Below are 21,016 nucleotides of genomic sequence, written 5' to 3'. Positions count from 1 at the left end.
GGGTAGGGGTCAGAGAAAATATTTCAGAGGTTGTGATGCTTGTTAGGTCTCAAGCAGCTAAGCCCCAAGGAAGGGAGAGTCATTCCCAGCAGACACAGAGCAGAAGAGGAAAGCAAGGCGCATTCTGCAAGCTGCCAGGCAGGAGCTCACCCTGCTGTGATTTCCCCTATGGTACTTGGCGCCATCTGCCATATTTTACCTTCACTTGTGTATTGTCTGTCTCCCTCAACTAGAACATAAGCCCACTGATGGCAGGGACTTTGTTCTCTGCTATACACTCAGCATCTAGAACATGCTTAGAATGTAGTAGGAATCATAAATACTTGCTGAATACATGAATGCTGGCAGGAGTGTGAAATGAAACTAGACAGTCAGGCAGAGTAGCCCGAGCCTCCATGAGGGTCTTGTGTGTTCCACTAGTGAGTGTGGACATGAACTTTGAGACCTAGAGCAGCATTTACAAACTGGCAGCCCATAATTTACAGACTGCTCATACAGCTGAATATCAAAAACACAAACAACTCAATCAAAAAATTGGCAGAAGACCTAAATGGACATTTCTCCAAAGAAGACATACAGATGGACAAGAGGTACATGAAAAGACATTCAACATCTCTAATTATCAGAGATGCAAGTCAAATCTACAATGAGGTATCACCTCACATCAGTCAGAATGGCCATCATCAAAGTCTACAAACAATAAATGCTGGAGAGGGTATGGAGAAAAGGGAACCCTTTTACAACATTAATGAGAGTGTAAATCGGTGCAGTCACTATGAAGAACAGTATGGAGGTAAAAATAGGGCTACCATGCATGTTTGCATGCTAAGTCACTACAGTCATGTCCGACTCTTCGTGACCCTGTGGACTATGTAGTCCACCAGGCTCCTTTGTCTGTGAGATTCTCCAGGCAAGAGTACTAGAGTGGGCTACCATGCCCTCCTCTGTTGGAGTCGCACTGAAATAATTCTCACAAACACACAGGATTATGAGAGACAGTGCAGGGAGAGCTCATGAAAGAGTAATTCCCTGAGGAAACTGTGAGAGCATATTTATTAGAAGCTTATCTGACAGCTCAGTGGAGCATCACAAAGACCAGAAATCAGGAACAAAGGCAAATATCTGAGGGAAATGAAATGTACGTGTACACTACTTCCTTGAGCTAGCAAGGGATTATGTGGGAATCAGAAGGAGTTGTTCTGTGTGAAGACCAACATCTGAGGTGGGCTGATATGTCGGACAAAATATTTGTCTTAGAGGCATGAGAATGGCTACACAAGAAAGAGCAGAGCTACAAGATAGCAGTATCGGGAAGCGTCCATAAGCCTCTTATCAGACGGCAGACAGCATGAAAGCTACAATCACAGAAAACCAACCAAACTGATCATAGCCTTGTCCAACTCAATGAAACTGAGCCATGCTGTATAGGGCCACCCAAGATAGATAGGTCACAGTGGAGAGTTCTGACAAAACATGATCCACTGGAGAGGGGAATGGCAAACCACTTAAGTATTCTTGCCTTGAGAAATCCATGAACAGAATGAAAAGGCAAAAATATATGACACTGAAAGATGAACTCCCCAAGACGGTAGGTGCCCAATATGCTACTGGAGAAAAGTGGAGAAATAACTCCAGAAAGAATGAAGAGATCGGAGCCGAAGTGAAAACAGCACCCAGTTGTAGATGTGACTGGTGATAGAAGCAAAGTCCAATGCTGTAAAGAACAGTACTGCATAGGAACCTGGAATGTTAGGTCCATGAATCAAGGTAATTGGAAGCGGTCAAACAGGAGATGGCAAGAGTGAACATCGACATTCTAGGAATCAGTGAATTAAAATGGACTGGAATGGGCAAATTTAATTCAGATGACTATTATATCTACTACTGTGGGCAAGAATCACTTAGAATAAATGGAATAGCCCTCATAGTCAACGAAAGAGTCCGAAAAGGAGTACATAGGTGCAATCTCAAAAATGACAGAATGATCTCAGTTTGTTTCTAAGGCAAACCATTCAATATCACAGTAATCCAAATCTATGCCGCAACCAGTAATGCTGAAGAAGCTGAAGTTGAATGATTCTGTGAAGACCTACAAGACCTTCTAGAACTAACACCTAAACAGATGTCCTTTTCATTATAGGGGACTGGAATGGAAAAGTAGGAAGTCAAGAAACACCTGGAGTAACAGGCAAATTTGACCTTGGAGTACAGAATGAAGCAGGGCAAAGGCTAATAGAGTTTTGCCAAGAGAACGTACTGGTCATAGCAAACACCCTCATCTAACAACATAAGAGAAGACCCTACACATGGACATCACCAGATGCTCAATACAGAAATCAGCTTGATTACATTCTTTACAGCAAAAGATGGAGATGCTCTATACAGTCAGCAAAAGCAAGACCAGGAGCTGACTGTGGCTCAGATCATGATCTCCATATTGCAAAATTCAGACATAAATTGAGGAAAGTAAGGAAAACCACTAGACCATTCAGGTATGACCTAAATTAAATCCCTTACGATTATATGGTGGAAGTGACAAATAGATTCAAGGGATTAGATTTGATAGACAGAGTACCTGAAAAACTATGGACAGACATTCATGACATTGTACAGGAGGCAGTGATCAAGACCATCCCCAAGAAGAATAAATGCAAAAGGGCAAAATGGTTGTCTGAGGAGGCCTTACAAATAGCTGAGAAAAGAAGAGAAGCAAAAGGCGAAGGAGAAAAGGAAAGATACACATATCTAAATGCACAGTTCCAAAGAATAGCAAGGAGAGATAAGAAAGCCTTCCTCAGTGATCAATGCAAAGAAATAGAGGAAGACAATAGAATGGGAAAGACTAGAGATCTTGTCAAGAAAATTAGAGATACCAAGGGAACATTTCATGCAAAGATGGGTACAATAAAGGACAGAAACAGTACGGACTTAACCGAAGTAGAAGATATTAAGAAGAGGTGACAAGAATACACAGAAGAACTGTACAAAAAAGATAATCATGACCCAGATAACCACAATGGTGTGATCACTCACCTAGAGTCAGACATCCTGGAGTGCAGAGTCAAGTGGGCCTTAGGAGGTATCACTACAAACAAAGCTAGTGGAGGTGATGGGATTCCAGCTGAGCTATTTCAAATCCTAAATTATGATGCTATGAAAGTGCTGCACTCAATATGCCAGCAAATTTGGAAAACTCAGCAGTGGTCACAGGACTGGAAAAAGTCCGTTTTCATTCCCATTCCAAAGAAAGGTAATGCCAAAGAATGTTCAAACTACCACACAATTACACTCATCTCACATGCTTGCAAAGTAATGCTCAAAATTCTCTAAGCAAGATTGCAAAAGTACATGAACTGAGAATTTCCAGATGTTCAAGCTGGATTTAGAAAAGGCAGAGATCAAATTGCCAATATCCACTGGATCATAGGAAAGCAAGACAATTCCAGAAAAACATATACTTCTGCTTTATTGACTATGCCAAAGCCTTTACCTGTGTGGATCACAACAATCTGAGGAAAATTCGTCATGAGATGGGTGTATCAGACCACCTTACCTGCCTGCTGAGAAATCTGTATGCAGGTCAAGAAGCAATCATTAGAATAGGACATGGAACAATGGGCTGGTTCAAAATTGGGAAAGGAATACTTCAAGGATGTATATTGTAACCCTGCTTATTTAACTTATATGCAGAGTACATCAAGGAAAATGCTGGGCTGGATGAAGCACAAGCTGGAATCAAGATTGCTGGGAGAAATATCAATAACCTCAGATGTACAGATGACACCATCCTTATGACAGAAAGTGAAGAGGAACTAAAGAGCCTCCTGATGAAGGTGAAAGAGGAGAGGGAAAAAGTTGACTTAAAACTCAACATTCAAAAAACGAAGAGCATGGCATCCAGTCCCATCACTTCATGGCAAATAGATGGGGAAACAATGGAAATAGTGACAGACTATTTTCTTGGGCTCCAAAATCACTCTAGAGGTGACTGCAGCCATGAAATTAAAAGATGCTTGCTCCATGGAAGAAAAGTTATGTCCAAACTAGACAGCATATTAAAAAGCAGAGACATTACTTTGTCAGCAAAGGTCCATCTAGTCAAAGCTATGGTTTTTCCAGTAGTCATGCATGGATGTAAGAGTTGGACCATAAAGCTGAGCACTGAAGAATTGATGCTTTTGAACTGTGGTGTTGGAGAAGACTCTTGAGAGTCCCTTGGACTGCAAGGAGATCCAACAAGTCAATCCTAAAGGAAATCAGTTCTGAATATTCATTGGAAGGGCTGATGCTGAAGCTCAAGCTTCAATGCTTTGGTCATCTGATGCAAAGAACAGATTCATTGGAAAAGACCCTGATGCTGGGAAAGATTGAAAGCAGGAGGAGAAGGGGATGACAGAGGATGAGATGATTGGATGGCATCACTGACTCAATGGACATGAGTTTGAGCAAGTTCCTGGAGTTGGCAATGGACAGGGAAGCCTGGTGTGCTGCAGTCCATGGGGTCGCAAAGAGTTGGACAGGACTGAGTGTCTGAACTGAACTGAACAAGATAACAGAGCTAATATGAAGACTAAAAAGTATATTCTTCCACACTCCTCCAGGGGATCTTCCAGTCCTAGGGATAGAACCCGCATCTCTTATGTCTCCTACATTGGCAGGTGTCTTCTTTACCACTAGCGCCATCTGGGAAGCTCACCAAAGCTATCATATGATTCAACAATCCCATCCTTGAGCACATATCCAGAGAAAACCACAATTTAAAAGGATACATGCACCCCAATGTTCACTGAAGTGCTGTTTACAGTAACCAAGACATGGCAGCAACATAAATGTCCATTGGCAGATTAATGAATAAAGAAGATGTGTACACACACACACAAATGAAATACTACTCAGCCATTAAAAATAATGAAATAAAGTCATTTGCAGCAACATGGATGGACCTTGAGATTATCAAACTAAGTGAAATAAGATAAAGAAAGACAAATTCATATAATACCACTCATATGCAGAATCTAAAAAACTGATACAAATGAATGTCTTAAGAAACAAACTTATGGTTATCAAAGGGGAAAGGTGGGGGAGGGATAAATGTGGAATGTGGGATTGTCATATACACACTGCTGCTGCTGCTGCTGCTAAGTCACGTCAGTCACGTCCGACTCTGTGCAACCCCATAGACGGCAGCCCACCAGGCTCCCGTCCCTGGGATTCTCCAGGCAAGAACACTGGAGTGGGTTGCCATTTCCTCCTCCACATACACACACTACTATTTTCCAGTGGTCATGTATGGATGTGAGAGTTGGACTGTGAAGAAAGCTGAGTGCCAAAAAATTGATGCTTTTGAACTATGGTGCTGGAGAAGACTCTTGAGAGTCCCTTGGACTGCAAGGAGATCCAACCAGTCCATCCTAAAGGAGATCAGTCCTGGGTGTTCACTGGAAGGACTGATGCTGAAGCTGAAACTCCAGTACTTTGGCCACCTCATGCAAAGAGCTGACTCTTTGGAAAAGACCCTATGCTGGGAGGGATTGAGGGCAGGAGGAGAAGGGGATGACAGAGGATGAGATGGCTGGATGGCATCACTGACTCGATGGGACATGGGTTTGAGTAAACTCCAGGAGTTGGTGATGGATAGGGAGGCCTGGCGTGCTGCGATTCATGGGGTCGCAAAGAGTCAGGCACGACTGAGCGACTGAACTGAACTGAACTGTATATTTAAAATAAATAAGGACCTACTGCATAGCATAGGGAACCCTGTTCAACATTATGTAACAACATAAATGGGAAAAGAATTTGAAAAAGAATAGATATGTGTATAACTGAATCATTTTGCTGTACATCTGAAACTAACACATATTGTTAGTCAACTATACTCCAATATAAAATAAAAATTTTTTAAAAACTGGCAGCCCATGGGCCAAACATGGGAGGGCTTTGCTTGACCTATGCTGTGCTTTTTAAATTAGGGTATTTTTAAATTTTTTATTCGAGTGTAGTTGATTTACAATGTTGTATTAGTTTCAGGTGTATAGCAAACTGACTCAATTATACATAAACATATACCCACTCTTGGACATATTTACACTACTATATATAAAATAGATAACTAATAAGGACCTACTATATAGCACAAGGACCTACTCAATACTCTGTAATAGCCTAGGTGGGAAAAAAAAAATCTAAATTAGGGTATTTTATAAAAGCAAACAAACTAGGTTTCAAGATTCCCTTTAATAATCAGAGGATGCATTAATACGGATCCTGTAGTCCTGCCAGGCAATTCAGCTGACGGTAACCGTAAAGATAGCTAGTGGTTTTTAATAAGACTGCCCCTTGAGTTCACCAGGATCTTTTCCAATCTCAATTGTCCTAGCAAGACAAGCAAGGCGGCTTCCTTCTTCACATGTCAACTGCTATTCCATCTTGATAAATGGGTTTGCAACCTCTTAATCTGAGTTCAGAATGTCTGGTTTAAAGATCCCAACGTGACAGCAATTCTCCAAAATAATCTCCCAATGACCCATACCCATAAATACTGGTATTTATGACCTTCCACAGTGAAACTGAGTTATTACGATGCAACAAATATAATGAGACAGAAGTGACACTGTGTGACTCCTAAGGACAATTCATAAGAAGCTAATCATCACACAAGAAGTTGGACTACCATGAGGCCTCCATGCTGGGAGGAAGCCCAAGCTAACAATGGGGAGACGCCATGTAGACAGAGTCCCCAAGTGTCTCAACTGAGATGCCAGACATGTGAAAGCCATCTTGATGCTCAGAACCCATCTAACTACATACAAAGAGGTCCATCATATGAGGGACTCCAAGCAAGGACCAGCCAGTTGAACCCTTTCAACCCACAGAACCATGATAAATATTAGTAAATTGTTTTAAGCCACTGTGTTTTGGTGACTTGTTACAGAGCAAAGGTAACTGAAACACACACGTTGCCACTTATTCAGAATGTGGCCTTAAGGGTATTATTTGTCATCTTTAAGACTCAATTTCTTCATCCTTAAAATAAGGAAAATATCAACAATAGTACTAACTTTAGAGTGTTTGAAATTCAAATTAAACTATGAATGGGATTACTTAGCCTTGAAGCAAGCACATCATAAGTGCTCAATAAATGTTAACCATTATTTAATTTTACTTTTCATTATTATTTTTGTTAAAGTCTGTCTAGTGGGTAGCATCTTTCACAACCAGAACACAGGAAAGGGAGGAGACAGGGAAGGTATGGATTAACAGATCAAGGTCAAGGAGGGTCTACATGAAGAAGACATTTCTGTGTGGTGCATATGTCTTGGTCACACAAACTCTAGAGTGCCAGGCAACTGGCTATTTTATTCATTTTGGTGTCTGCACTAAGGATTCTGGAAACTCCTATCAAGTCAATAACTTAATCAAAAAACTTTATTGAGCACTGACACTAAACGTCAGGCACTGTTATAGGTGCTGAGGATACGGTAGTAAACAAAAGTAGATAAAGGCCTCTGTCCTCATGGAGCTTCCATTCCAGGGTTGGAGAAGATATCAAGTAAATTTTAAAAAGATGTAATATGGCATATATTGATAAGTACAATGGAAAAAATAAGTAAACTAGGGTGATAATGTGGGTGGGGTGGAAGAAATTGGGTTGTAACTGTAAAGTAAGTGGGTCCCTGAGGACAGGAAGGGCTTCCTTCCAAGGAAGGGCTCCCTGAGCATAGCAGAAAGTGAAAGAGGTCTCTGGGATGGGGAGGGACCATCATATAGAAGGAAGGACCCACTTTGTCCTGTGAATGTAACCTGTTAAGTTCTAACATTCTCCATTTCTGACTGATTCATTTCATAATTCATTGTCCTTGTAATAATATTTGAATTGTTATCTGTTTTCTGAAAAGTATAATACTTGGGAAGTTCTTTTTAAAGTAAGAATAAGAGCTTTGGAATTTCCCTTTTCTTTCTTTTATCATTAAAGATTGTTGTAAATCTTGAAAAAAAAGAAAGATCCAAACATAAAAATGAAATGAAGTCTCATATTTTACATCTACTGTCAATCACAACTGATAAATACTTATGTCTTCTCCCAATAATTCTATGAGGTAAATGCTATTATATATTATCCTTAATTTACTCAGTTACTTTTTTATCCTATTGTGCTCTATTTCTCTTTTAAGCTACTTTAACTTCTTTTTGGAACAAGGCAAGATGATGCATTAGTCATGTGAAGGTGGGTTAAGCAACAAATAACCCCCAAGTCTCACTGGACTAACACAACAGCATATTTCTCATGCACAGAAAGTGCACAATGGCTGGGCTCCACTATGTCTTCATTCAGGGACCCTAGTCAGCTGAGGCATCACATTTACACTGTCAGCAGGGAGAAGGAAAGATGGAACACTGCCACCAGCTCTTCAGTGTTTCTGCTGAAAAGAACACAAATCATCACTTCTCCTCAGTGAGGGAGGGAAGGAGGGGGAGAGGGAGGGAGGGTGTGTGTATATGTTCTAAATGCCTAGAAGTAAAAGAAAATAGGTACTGATGAGTAGTTTGTCTACCATAGATGGAGAGATGGAAATGATAGATGATAGTAGGTAATAATTGATGGAAGGGAGGGAGGGACAGAGGGGAAAAGAAGAAAAATGAAAGGAGGAAAGGAAGAGAGAGAGAAAGAAAGAAAAGAAAAACTAGGTAAAAGAAAGGAAAACTGAGACTTAGAAATGGTCAAACATTTGCACATGGTGAAAATGTTTATAAATAGCCAAATCAAAATCAGAACCAAATTCTACTTGCTTTTTCATACTAGTCTTAGAGACAGAATACCTGGATTCCCTGCTGCTGAACAAAGTTCTCTGATACCAAGTCAGATGTTATTTCACATCAGGTCAGGCACTGAATGTGCCTCTCTGGGTGTTAAGTGGATCTCTGAATTTTGTTTTCATGAAGCACAATTTGAGAACCTCTACACTTTTTTTCCAGCAAATTTTAAAAACTATCATTATTCAAGTATCAATCACCACAGAAAACCTCAGTCATCTCCACAAACACCACTGTCCCATGGGAATGTGCTTTGAGAATCACTATGATGAAAGTCTCACTCAGGAGTTATTTTTCCACCACCAACAACCAGTTCTCTGATTCTCCAGACACCAACTGTGTATTCAACAACTCAATGCAGTTCTGACACTAACTTCCCAGAGTGCCTCAGCATTTAAGGGCTCAATCTCACAGACTGTGTCCCACTTCAGGTGCCAATCGAAAGTCCTGGGCCTCCCATACTTCTGACTGTCTGGCTATAAAACAGGGTTCGAGCTTCCATGCTGTTTCAGGTCACACAACCCTCCTAGCACACCTGTGCTTACCAACCTCAGACTCCAAACGCCATTGATTAGGGGTTTTTAATGGAGGTTTCATTATGTAGGTGTGATCGGGTAAAGCATTGACCACTGGTGACTAATTCAATCTCCAGCCCCTCTACCCTCCCCAGAAATTGGGGGTTGTCTTTCTGGCAACCAGCCCCCATCCCCTACTTTGTGTAAGAATGTCTTTTATTACCTCTCCAGGCTGAGACAAGATGCAGTTTTTCTGCCGGCTCAGTCGTCATATCCTGAAATGAAGATCCTGTGTGCCGCAACAAAGACCTGGCACAGCCAAATAAATTTTTAACAATGTTTTTTTTAAAAAAGGAAATCACTTTCCTAATAAAAAAAAAAAAAAAGAAAGAAACTTCACCAGATTTGTTCCCACCACTGACCCTGACCCTAAAAAGGAGGGGGAGGGGCAGGAAGGACTTAAAATACATTTTGTCAAACTTGGGATTTTAAACCTAGTTGAGAGTGAAAGAGTCATTTGAGAAACTGATAAAAGCAAAAGACAAATAAGAATTAACTTGAAATTCTGCAGGGACTTTCAGGTTCCTCAGACACCTTCTCCAAGCTCAGATGAACTTCCATCCCAGACCCTTGCTTCTCAAAGGTTGGGTGTCCAGGGAAACCCAACGGATCCCTAGGCAGAGAGATTCACACTCTACACCACACTCCCCTCTACTGTAAGGCACACACCTGGAAACATTTTGAATAATTAGAAGTGGATCCCACATGTGTCCTCAGTCTTTGAGTTACTCAAGGAAAATCCTTCCTCCAGGTGGGTCACCTCTTTGATGTGACGTTAATTCTTCCATAAGGGAGAGTTAATATGGAAGAGGGAAATTTTCCTGAAATAAAATACGTGTCAAGATTTATCTTGGTTTTGATCCAGACTTCTGAACTCAATCTTCCTGGTCATTTGTGTCTTTAGTTTTTCCCAGGCCAATTACTGAGGCTTCCCTGGTAGCTCAGTGGTAAAGAATCTGCCTGCAAAGCAGGAGACGCAAGAGACACGGGTTCCATCCCTGGGTCGGAAAGATCCCCTGGAGAAGGAAAGAGCAACCCACTCCAGTATTCTTGCCTGGGAAATCCCATGGACAGCGGAGCCTGGAGGGCTACAGTCCACAGGTTGCAAAGAGTCGGACACAACTAAGCACAGCACATGCCAATTTAAAAATTTAGATTTTTCTCTTGTCTTTTTTTTCCATTTATTTTTACTAGTTGGAGGCTAATTACTTTACAATATTGTAGTGGTTTTTGCCATACATTGACATGAATCAGCCATGGATTACATGTGTTCCCCATCCTGAACCCCCCTCCCACCTCCCTCCCCATCCCATCGCTCTGGGTCATCCCAGTGCACCAGCCTCAAGCTTATTTGTCTTTGGAATTTTTTTCTATGTGCTTCATGGAAAAAGGCAATGAAGAAAATGAGGAAGTGGCACTTTTCCCCACCCCTTGCCTGAAAGGGATTAAAAATTCCTAAAGTGTCACAGATTATAGACATATAAATTAATTCAACTGGTTAACCCATCATAGAAAGGACCTGTAAGGATCCATATTCACGGCAAAGGCTACTTTCTTAATCCCAGTTGGCCATTATCTCAAACATAAGCCTCCAGTCTCAATGTAACTGAGCGGGACCCTATGGGGGATCCCATGTCTTCTGCTTTAGCTCCTCTCGGAAGTACCTAGATAACAGTATCTGATGCACATTTCCGGAGTTGTTTTACAGATGCTAAAGTGAAAGTGAAAGTGTTAGCTGCTCCGTTGTGTCTGACTCTTTGTGACCCCACAGACCATAGCCCATTGGGCTCCCCTGTCATGGAATTCTTCTGGCAAGAATATTGGAGTGGGTTGCATTCCCTTCTTCAGGGGAGTTTTCCAACCCAGGGAAAATCTACCACCAAATGGAAGAAATTACTTAATACAAGCACAGAGGCTCCAACCTACTGGAGCCTGAGGATTAACAATGTTAACCCTATAACTCCACCCTATTACCTCACCATCAACCAATCAGAGAATTGTCCATGAGCTGATCCCATGCCCTGAGATGCAAAATGCCTCGCTGAAATCCACTGGGGAGTTCAAGCTTTTTGAGCACTGAAGTGAAATGAAAGTTGCTCAGCTGTGTCCGACTCTTACTACCCCATGGACTGCACCCTGCCAGGCTCCTTGGCCCATGGGATTCTCCAGGCAAGAATACTGGAGTGGGTTGCCATTCTCGTCTCCAGGGGATCTTCCCAAACCAGGGATCGAACCCAGGTCTAATGCACTGCAGGCAGATTCTTTACTGTCTGAGCCACCAAACAGGTTTTGAGCACTAGCTGTCCCGAACTCCCTGCTTGGCACCCTGCAACCAATGCTGCCCTTTCTTTGACCACAACCTGGTGTCTGGAGACTGGCTTTACTCTCACGGGCAAGCGGACCCAAGTTTGGTTTGGTAACAACAGAGAAGAGATTATATTTGGAGGCCCCACACCTACTAATTAATCTCCATAAGCAGAAAAACTCACGTGGTGTTTCAATAATGGCATCTTCATATAATAAGAGAAAGCCAAGAAGAGAGGTAAGATCTGATGATCTTTGCCCTGGGAGAGAAACTGAAGTCCATCTGGTTAGTGACCAGCTATGGTCATGAAGCTCATTGTGCGTTATGCCTCTGAGCTTTTGGGGCCTTTTTGTGGGTAAAATGCCCTCCTGATTGCCATTCAGGGTAGTCCCAATTCCAACCCTTGCCCAACAATGTCCACCACCACTGCTTCCATTGCCTGGGAAACTCCTATTCATTCAATTTCTCTCTGAAATCTGCTCTGCCCAGGCAGGGGTACACCCTCTGTGTTCCTACAATTTTTCCTCATATCACTACTAGAGCACTTAAACATGATATTATATTAATGGCTGTTTTTTGCATTTCTCTTGTCAACCCCTGCTCACTAGAATGAGGTTCCTAAGTTTACAGACTGTCTTAAAACAGCCCTGCCTGAGGCCTCTGCATTTTTTCTTGGGGAAGCATCATAATGGCAAAGTAACCCAAATGATGTTTTAGACAGAATTTAACTGGAGAAATATCAATAACCTCAGATATGCAGATGACACCACCCTTATGGCAGAAAGTGAAGAACTAAAGAGCCTCTTGATGAAAGTAAAGAGGAGAGTGAAAAAGTTGGCTTAAAGCTCAACATTCAGAAAACTAAGATCATGGCATCTGGTCCCATCACTTCATGGCAAATAGACAGGGAAACAGTGGAAACAGTGGCTGACTTTATTTTTCTGGGATCCAAAATCACTGCAGATGGTGATTGCAGCCATGACATTAAAAGACGCTTGCTCCTTGGAAGGAAAGTTATGACCAACATAGACAGCATATTAAAAAGCAGAGACATTACTTTGCCAACAAAGGTCTGTCTAGTCAAGGCTATGGTTTTTCCAGTGGTCATATATGGATGTGAGAGTTGGACTACAAAGAAAGCTGAGCACCAAAGAATTGATACTTTTGAACTGTGGTATCGGAGAAGACTCTTCAGAGTCCCTTGAGCTGCAGGGAGATCCAACCAGTCCATCCTAAAGGAGATCAGTCCTGGGTGTTCATTGGACGGACTGATGTTGAAGCTGAAACTCCAATACTTTGGCCACCTGAAGCGGAGAGCTGACTCATTGGAAAAGACCCTGATGCTGGGAAAGATTGAAGGCAGGAGGAGAAGGGGATGACAGAGGATAAGATGGTTGGATGGCATCACCGACACAATGGACATGGGTTTGGGTGGACTCCAGGACTTGCTGATGGACAGGGAGGCCTGGCGTGCTGTGGTTCATGGGGTCGCAAAGAGTCAGGCACGACTGAGCGACTGAAATGAACTGAACATGAGTTAAGACATAACTGAACAAGGCATATCCTTTTAAGTATTTAATCTCAGAAACCTTACAGTTTTAGAGAGGGAGAGGAGACAGATATCTAAGAAAATTTTTATCATTATACTATAATGATAAAATAGTACAGGGATATGTGAAAGGATGAACGTTGTTAGAACATCTTCTTCCAAATGAGCATGTACACAGTCTTCATCTGAAAGTTATGAGGTTTGTTTCATGGAAGTCACATGTATGTGTGCAGGCAAATATGTGGATGTCCACATGGACTTGTCCAAGCTGTGCTCATGAGAGACAGGAGCAGGCCCAGACTAAGGCAGGAGATCAGATAGAACTGACTTTCTCTTCTTGTGAGGCTATGCCATGAAAGAAAATGAGACAAGACTTGACATAGCCCAGCAGCACCTGGACTGGGTCTGCTTGGCCCTTCTAAATACATTAGGAGAATGTATTCTTGGATCTATGAGGGTTTTCAAGTACTGGGTGGCATGCTGAAATGTTAATATTTTGGATATATATTTGATTAAATTAAAAGTTTATTCAAATTTAAAAAATAAAAACAAAGTACTGGGTGCTGTTACTCAGGAAAAGTTTTGAATAGGGAAAAGCTTTGAAATGGGTCGGGCAATAAAGTGTCATCTGTTGGATCCTTTTTGAACCAAAGGTAATAAATCAGTTAAGCTACTTGATTCCACAGAAAAAGTCCTACACCTATAAAACTTGTGATGAGGGGGAAGTAAGTTCATCTAACTACCAGTGGAAGTTTGCATCTGTAATTTTTCTTATAGGAAGTTGAAAATTTATTAGTAATTAATGTTCCCCAGTGGCAATCTTGAGGGCAAATCATTTCCTTAAATTTCATTTAATTGTCTTTCTGTTATGTGACTCCTCTTTCATGAATATTACAGAATAGAAATACAGATCCACAGCCACTTTTCAAAAATAGATGATCATTTCTTTATTGTAGACAATAGTCTCTCAATAAGTTTACAGTTCAGACTCTCACTCCTGATAACATGCAAAGAAGATTACTTCTTTTTACAATCAAACAGCTGTCAGTGTGTATGTGTGTGTGTGTAGCAGAGTCTGACTCTTTTGCAATCCCATGGACTGTAGTCTGCCAGGCTCCTCTGTCCATAGGATTTCCAGGCAAGAATACTGGAGTGGTTTGCCATTTCCTCCTTCAGGGGATCTTCCTGACCCAGGGACCAAACCCACGTCCCCTGCACTGCAAAGTGTTCTTTATCACTGAGTCATGGGAGAAGCTGTCAGAGATATAGCTCTAAACTGATCCATACTATAGTTAAAAAAAAAAAAACCACAACACTCTAAAATGCCTACGGTTCTGTATTTGCTCTAACTATAATTAGGCAAACAATGGCCAGGGATTTCCAGATGGCACTAGTGGTAAAGAACCCACCTGTCAATGCAGGAGACGCAAGAGATACTAGTTCGAACCCTGGGTCCCCTGGAGGAGGAAATGGCAACCCACTCCAGTATTCGTGCCTGTAAATTCCACGGACAGAACAGCGTGGTGGGCTACAGTCCATGGGGTCGCAAAGAGTCAGACATGACTGAGCAATGGCGCACACCTAATTAGGCAAACAATGGCCAGAGTTAGCCTGGGATAGGCAATATGGCCCTGTGATAAATATTTAAGGTATTTCTGAGTGGATAAACTTGGGTCACTCTGGAATTCATAGAAACATGCAGCTCAAAACCCTAGTAGGCCTTGTGCGATTCATGTGAAGGGTGCTCTGGGGCTGTAGGGGGAGATCAGAGACTCTTGGGGGAGAAAAGAAGAGCCACAATTTCCGTTCTCTGCTGTGTTACTAGCTGTTATATTTAAGCTGAGCCTCTTTGATGTGAGACACATTAACATTTCACACTCCCTCAAATCAATATTCTTTTTCATGTGGGGATTTTGAGTCATTTTTATACTTACTCTTTAAAGTTCCATAAACCATAATAGATAAGAATTCTGATTGCCTGCTCCTAGGGAGAGCAGACCTTTCGTGACCAGTGATAAAATACTGTTCATTTCTACTGAGTGTTGCCTGGTTCTTAGAATTGGATTGTGCAAACTTCCTTACCCCTCAAGGTTAAGGGTTGTGGTGGTCCATCCCGAATACATAATGATCACAAAATATTTTACCTCATTGAATAAAATATCTCTTGAAAAAAAAAAACTCATCCTTTTTCTTTTTACTGAAGTAGAATTGGTTTGCCGTGTTGTATTAGTTTCAGGTGTATAGTCCAGTTATACATATATTTCTTTTTCATACTCTTCTCATATTATGAAATAGTGAATATAACTCCCTGTGCTATACAGTAAGTCCTTGTTTATCTATTTTATGTATAGTAGTGTGCATTTCTTAATCCCAGATTCACGGTTTATCCCTCTCTACTTCCCCTTTGGAAACCATAAGCTGGTTTTCTACATCATGATTCTACTTATGTTTTCTATGGTTTACTCGTACAATTTTTCACATTTCACATGTAAGTGGTATCACACAGTTTGTCTTTCTCTGTTTGACTTTCTTCACTTAGTCAGATAATCTCCAGGTCCATCCATGTTGCTGCAAAAGGCATTACTTCATTCTCTTTTAAGGCTAAATAGTATTTTATTATATACATGTATATATACATATACATACATATATAGTTGTTCAGTCACTCAAGTCATGTCTGATTCTTTGCAACCTCATGGACTACAGCACTCCAGGCTTTCCTGTCCTGCACTATCTCTTGGAGTTTGCTCAAACTCGTCCATTGAGTCAGTGATACTATCCAATCATCTCATCCTCTATTGTCCCCTTCTCCTCCTGCCCTATCTTTTCCAGCATCAGGATCTTTTCTAATAAGCTGGCTCTGCACATCAGGTGGCCAAAGTATCGGAGCTTCAACTTCAGCATCAGTCCTTCCAATGAATTTTCAGGGTTCATTTCCTTTAGGATTGACTGGTTTGATCTTCTTGCAGTCCAAGTGACTCTCAAGAGTCTTCCCCCACACCACAATTTGAAAACATCATCTCTTTGGTGCTCAGCCTTCTTTTTGGCCCAATTCTCACATCCATACATGACTACTGGAAAAATCATAGCTTTGACTAGACAGACCTTTGTTGAGCAAAGTGATGTCTCAGCTTTTTAATATGCTCTCTAAGTTGGTCATAGCTTTCCTTCCAAGAAGTGTCTTTTAATTTCATGGCTGCAGTCACCATCCACAGTGATTTTGAAGTCCTTAAGAAAATAATATCTGTCACTATTTCCACTTTCCCCTCTTCTATCTGCCATGAAGAGATGGGACCAGATGCCGCTATCTTAGTTTTTAGAATGTTGAGTTTTAAGCCAACATTTTCACTCTCCTCTTTCATCCTCATCACAGTACTCTTTAGTTTCTCTTTGCTTTCTGTCGTAAGGGTGGTGTTATCTGCATATCTGAGGTTGTTGATATTTCTCCTGGCAATCCTGATTCCAACTTGGATTCCTCTAGCCCAGCATTTCACATGACGTACTCTGCATATAAGTTAAATAAACAGGGTGATGATACACAGCCTTGATGTACTCTTTTCCCAATTTTGAACTAGTCTGTTGTTCCATGTCTGATTCTAACTGTTGCTTCTTGATCTGCATACAGGTTTCTCAGGAGACAGGTAAGGTGGTCTGGTATTCCCATCTCTTGAAGAGTTTTCCACATTTTGTTGTGATCCACACAGTCAAAGGCTTTAGAGTAGTCAATGAAGCAATATGTTTTTCTAAAATTCCTTTGCTTTCTCTATGATCCAACGAATGTTGACACTTTGATCTCTGGTTCCTCTGCATTTTCTAAACCCAATTTGTACATCTATCTGGAAGTTATCAGTTCATGTATTTTTGAAGCCTAGCTTGAAGGATTTAGAGCATTACCGTGCTAGTATGAGAAATGAGAGTAATTCTATGGTAGTTTGAACATTCTTTGGCATTGCCCTTCTTTGGGATTGGAATGAAAACTGACCTTTTTCAGTCCTGTGGTTACTGCTATTTTCCAAATTTGCTGACAGATAAAGAGTGCAGCACTTTACCAGCATCATCCTTTAGGATTTTAAATAACTCAGATGGAACTGAATCACCTCCATTAGCTTTGTTCATAGTAATGCTTCCTAAGGCCCACTTGACTTTACACTCCAGGATGTCTGACTCTAGGTGAGCGACCAGACCATCATGGTTATCTGGGTCATTGTTTTTTTGTAGCTGTGTATTCTTGCTGCTACTTCTTAATCTCTTCTGCTTCTGTGAGGCCCTTACTGTTTCTGTCCTTTATTGCGCACATCCTTGCGTGAAATGTTCCTTTGATATCTCCAATTTTCTTGAAGAGATCTCTGGTCTTTCCTGTTCTATTTTCCTCTATTTCTTTACACTGTTCACTTAGAAAGGCTTTCTTATCTCTCCTTGCTATTCCCTGGGACTTTGCATTCAAGTGGGTATATCTTTCCACTTCACCTTTGCCTTTCACTTCTTTTCTCAGCTATTTGTAAAGCCTCCTCAGACAAACACTTTGCCTTCTTGCATTTCTTTTTCTTTGGGATGGTTTTGGTCACCACCTCCTATAAGTTACAAGCCTCCATTCATAGTTCTTTAGGCACTCTATTCACCACCCCCACTGTGTAATAAGGGATTTGATTTAGGTCATCCTTGGAATGGTCCAGTGGTTTCCCCTGCTTTCTTCAGTTTAAGCCTGAATTTTCCAATAAGAAGTTCATGATCTGAGCCACAGTCTGCTCCACAGGTCTTGTTTTTGCTTTTTTGCTGAGTGTATGGAGCTTCTCCATATTCTGTTGTAAAATATATAATCAATCTAGTGTTGACCATATGTTGTTATCCATTTGTAGAGTAGTCTCTTGTGTTGTTGGAAGAGGGTGTTTGCTATGACCAGCGTGTTCTCCTGGCAAAACTGTTAGCCTTTGCTCTGCTTCATTTTGTACCAAGGCCAAACTTGTTCGTGTCCAACTCTTTGTGGCCCACCAAGCTTCTCTGTCCATGGGAATTCCCAGGGAAGAATACTGAGGTGGATTTCCATTTCTTCCTCCAGGGGATCTTTCTGACCCAGTGATCGAACCCACATGTCCAGCACTGGTGGGCAGATTTTGTACCACTATGCTACCAGGAAAGCCCCTATATATACAGTTCTGGCTCCAGTGGAGTCACTGCTTTGCCCTGGGTCCTAGCGCATGTGAAATCTTGTGTGTACCCTCCAGGAGTGGAGCTCCTGCACTCAAGCCCCACTGGCCTGCAAAGCCAATGCTCTGGGGGCTCCTCATCCTGATGCCAGGCCCTCAGGTTTGGGATACTGATATAGGGCTCAGATCTCACTCCTGGAGAGAACCTCTGTGATAAAATTACACAGTGAAAGGGCCCCTCCTACCATCATATTGAGACCTCGTCTTTGGATGTAAAGTATCTTTTTTGGTAGGTTCCAGTCTTTTTTGCCAATGGTCTTTAAGCAGTTATTTGCGATTTTGGTGTTTTTCTGAGAGGAGGTTAAGTTCAAGTCGTTCTACTCCTGCCACCTTGTCTGGAATTGAAAGACCACTTTTAGTTTTGATGCTTGCTGCCTTTTTTGGCAGTGTGTGCTTGCTGTTATTGCCTTGGTATTTGGTGTGCAAGCACACCAAAGGCCCATACACACTCCCAGTCAGCAGGGACTGTGATCAGGACCCCCTCCCAGGCCTCCCAGGGGCAGCAGTGTCCATGAGGTCCCAGGACAGCAGGGGGAGCAGCTGGCACTTGCTCCTGTGTCTCTCAGTAGCAGTGACAGCCTGCCTACTCCCAAGGAGAGCAACTGGTGCCTGCTCATGGGTCCCTAGTTATGGGAGTGGCCTGTGCTCATCTCTGGAACCCATAATGGTGACAGCAGCTTGCACCTACCCCCAGAGCTCATGTTAGGTGGTGTCTTGTTGCCTGAGAGCCCAGGTACAGGAAACAAAGCTCCTATGGTGGTCCTGCCCTTCTTCTAACGTGCCCCCCCCACCCAACAATGGTGTCTTACCTCTCTGGCAGGCCCCCGCCTCTTCTGAGTGCACGCTTATTGCCACTCTCCAGCCTCTTCAGGCTATCTCTACACTGCCAATCCCTCTCTCCCTGGGTCTGACTCTGAAGCCTGAGCTTTGGCACCTAGCCTCCCCACACAAATAGATGAGCATGTCAGCCAGGGTACACGGGGCAGAGGTATGAACCATCTGTGCAGGTCCTTCCACTATAACCAGTTGTTGCACTCTTCCTCCAAGGCTCTGAAGCTCCCCCTCCAACTAGGTTGATCTCCCTGCAGGTGACGGGACTTCCGAGGGCTGGGGAACCTTTCTTCCTTCACATCTCCCTCCCTGGGGTGCAGGTCCTGTCCCGATTCCTTTCTCCCTCTTTTTTCTTTTGTCCTACCTTGTTACATGGAAGTTTTTTTGCCTTTTAGAAGTCTGAGGTCTTCTGTCAGCATTCAGTAGATGTTCAGTGTGAATCATGCCACTCATAGATGTACTTTTGCTGTATTTGTGGGAGGAGGTATAAGGTCCACGTTCTACTCCTCCACCGTCGTGATTCCTCTCCTGTAGCTGTTGACTTCTAAGGGTGTTCAGTTGAAATGGTAAAAGCGAAGTCCATCTTTCAGTCACTCCTGGAAGTCAAGGACAAAGACAGGAAGCATTGTCTTTGCCCTAGCAAAAAATAAGGTTTATTTGAAAATGTTATTTGGAGATTGTCAGTTTTTCCCCTCCCCTACAGCAAAGAGAACTTTCCTTTTAGTGAAAGAAAAGTGATTTGGGAATGGGATAAGAAAAATCAGGGTGTAAAGGGAGCTTAAGAAAGCCATCATTGTTGTATTGTTTGAAGGCATGTCTCATGCTTCTGTTGTATGATTTTGTTCTATAAAATGGAGAATTAAAACAATTCCAAATGGACATGTTGCTTATTATACTGTGATTTTAAATTTGTTTGACTAGGGTAACAAATATACATTTATATCTACTTTATATTCATGCTGACAAGTTTACATATTCAAATTAGGGGCACATCAAAAACTGGCAAGTAAGTGGCAAAATAAGCACAGTGACTGGCAATACAGTGCTGAAAACAGTTGCTGCTAGGGAGAAAGAAATCCTTGATTGGCAAAGGTCAGCGTGCAACATGGGAGTCGGGGGGGGGGGTGTAGTGGCAGAGAATAGAGAATTGCTACCTCTCTGTGCAAGGCTTACCTAATAAAATGATTTCATTCCTCAAATTTTATAACTCTATCTGAAAAAAACATCCACTTAAAAGGACTTCTTTACTTTGTATTCTTGCTGTTAGAGATCCCTCGGTTTCTTCTTACTGTTTTAAAGCTTTTTTAATATCAGAAGAAATAAAATGAAGCTGATTACCAAGGAACATTGAAAGCCTATTTTACACACACACACACACACACACACACACATATAATTTGCTTCTCACCAGGCACAAATCTATTATTGGCAAGACTTTATGCTTTTATCCCTCATGTAAGTATAATCTCAGAGAGGAAAAACCCCAAATTATAAAATGTGCTATATTTATATATATATGAAAAATTTAAAAATTATTAGTCTTAGAGATGGCACCTAGTAAGAGAAAGGCAATATGCGTAATCCACTGAATATTTAAAACTCTTTCAGTGTTTGAAATGGTGAAATTCTGACTGTATAGGGAACAAAATATTTATGTGAAAGTTCAATCAGTTTGTAGCTGGCTGAATGTAATCAAGTATTTAACAAGATGCTGACATATTTAATTTTAAAAGTGACAAAA

The 21,016-nt window shown here is 41.7% G+C and overlaps 1 protein-coding gene across 3 annotated transcripts in view; it reads right to left on the bottom strand.

The window, feature by feature from the left end:
• FASLG (Fas ligand) overlaps positions 1–20,682 on the bottom strand; it is a 62,864-nt gene extending 42,182 nt beyond the window's left edge. For 2 of the 3 annotated variants that reach the window (XM_043924277.1, XM_043924275.1), the window contains exons 1-2: positions 19,640–20,682; positions 9,550–9,635 (exon numbers count right to left, since the gene is read on the bottom strand). The gene's annotated coding sequence lies outside the window, so the exon portion shown is untranslated. Of the gene's footprint in view, positions 1–9,549; positions 9,636–11,875; positions 12,264–19,639 lie in introns of those variants that run through there. The other variant, XM_043924278.1, reaches the window with a different exon arrangement.
• Positions 20,683–21,016: the final 334 nt, after the last annotated feature.

This window comes from Cervus elaphus, chromosome 14 (assembly GCF_910594005.1).
Source record: "Cervus elaphus chromosome 14, mCerEla1.1, whole genome shotgun sequence".
Taxonomy (NCBI): Eukaryota; Metazoa; Chordata; class Mammalia; order Artiodactyla; family Cervidae; genus Cervus; species Cervus elaphus.
The sequence above is the reverse complement of the archived record's forward strand: the minus strand, read 5'-3'. Positions and strand labels throughout refer to the sequence as shown.